Source organism: Amphimedon queenslandica, unplaced genomic scaffold (assembly GCF_000090795.2).
Source record: "Amphimedon queenslandica unplaced genomic scaffold, v1.1 AMPQUscaffold_4199_Cont23818, whole genome shotgun sequence".
NCBI classification, from domain to species: Eukaryota; Metazoa; Porifera; class Demospongiae; order Haplosclerida; family Niphatidae; genus Amphimedon; species Amphimedon queenslandica.
In genome coordinates this window covers 1-1,497 of record NW_003555485.1, presented here as the reverse complement: position 1 = coordinate 1,497, position 1,497 = coordinate 1, and the positions used below count along the sequence as shown (strand labels likewise).

The following is a 1,497-nucleotide window of genomic DNA, read 5'->3' as shown; positions in this document are numbered from 1 at the left end:
ATCGCAATACACTGACAGTAATGCATTCATTGTAATAGAAAACCTCTTGTCTTCAGGATACTGATCTAGCAACCATTTGATGTCAAACATGTAGTTAAACTATAAAAAAACAACAATAGTTATGTGCATAAAAATTTCAAAGTGATAATCCATGCTTTTACAGTTAAGCCTGCTATTGTCAAGACACTTCCATAATCAGGACAGTATTATTGGGTCTCAAAGTACCCATGTAGCACATTATGATGTCCTTATGCTATGTAAAAATTCAGTTTAAGCCAATTCCAACTGCAATTTATCTAGTTATGGTCATTTTTAAAAATAGTCATTTCTAAAAAATACCCTGCATTTTTAAAGAAAAAAGCATGGGCTATAGCCCATGCTTTTTTCTTTAAAAATGCTCCAAAATCACCTTAATTTTTTATTACAATTTCTGATACATATTAATGTCTTTATGCTATGTAGAAAATTTGAACTGATTCCGATAAATAATTTTTTAGTTATGAGCATTTTTTAAAATGAGCCAATTTCTGAAAAATACCCTGCACTATAGCCCATGCTTTTTTCCAAAAAATGGCCCCGAAATCACCTTAAATTTTTATTACATTTTCTGATACATAATGATGTCCTTATGCTATGTAGAAAGTTTGAACTGATTCCGACAAACATTTTTTGAGTTATAGCCATCTAAAGAAATGGGCCATTTCGGAAAAATTCCCTGTACCTTCGGTCTGCAATTCGCTGTATAAGGGGTACCCGGCATCGTGGCAAAGTAGTTGACTATTCAGATTTTGACAGAGCGACCTCTGATGCCCACATTGGTATTTCTTAGATTTATTCCTTTTTTAAATTTTTATTCTATTATTATTATTATCATTATCATTATTATTATCAATATTATTATTATTATTATTATTATTATTATTATTATTATTTTTATTTTTATTTTTCCTTATCACTTTGTGTATCTTTCTTTACCTTAACCAATCTTTAACCTGTTCTTTGTTTTCTTCCTTATATTCCTTTCCTTAACCTACATGTTTATTTCTACCTTTTTTCATAATAAATTTTTTGAGGGCTCTGTTCCCTTTTCAACTGTACTATAGCCCATGCTTTTTTCCCAAAAAAGGCTCCGGAATCAATTCAAATTTTTATTACATTTTCTGATACATATTGATGTCCTTATGCTGTGTAGAAAGTTTGAGAAGAGTGTAATACCACATACACACAAGATACAATGGAATAGTATAACAGTATATTTTACTGACCTGAGCTGAACCAATCAAGTTGCCATGAATAGAATATCTATAAAAGGACATTATTACCCTTTATATAAATTCTAATTCTTTCCTCACTTTTTATCCCAACAGTGTATCTAGGATCATTATACGGATCAGGTATGCCCCTCACCTTGGTCAAATAAAATAAAGTGGGTGTGATACCAGTAGGTGGAGCTTCTACTAGAGGTTTGTCCTCAATTAAATACAATCGTCACCCTCA

At 31.1% G+C, this 1,497-nt stretch overlaps 1 long non-coding RNA gene across 1 annotated transcript; it reads right to left on the bottom strand.

Annotated features, from left to right (window-relative positions):
• Positions 1-9: 9 nt before the first annotated feature.
• LOC109592709 (uncharacterized) lies at positions 10-1,488 on the bottom strand. Its single transcript, XR_002190510.1, has 3 exons — positions 1,353-1,488; positions 1,266-1,302; positions 10-99 (listed from the first exon to the last, which is right to left on the bottom strand). It is a non-coding gene; the product is annotated as an uncharacterized LOC109592709 (long non-coding RNA).
• Between the last annotated feature and the right edge of the window lie 9 nt (positions 1,489-1,497).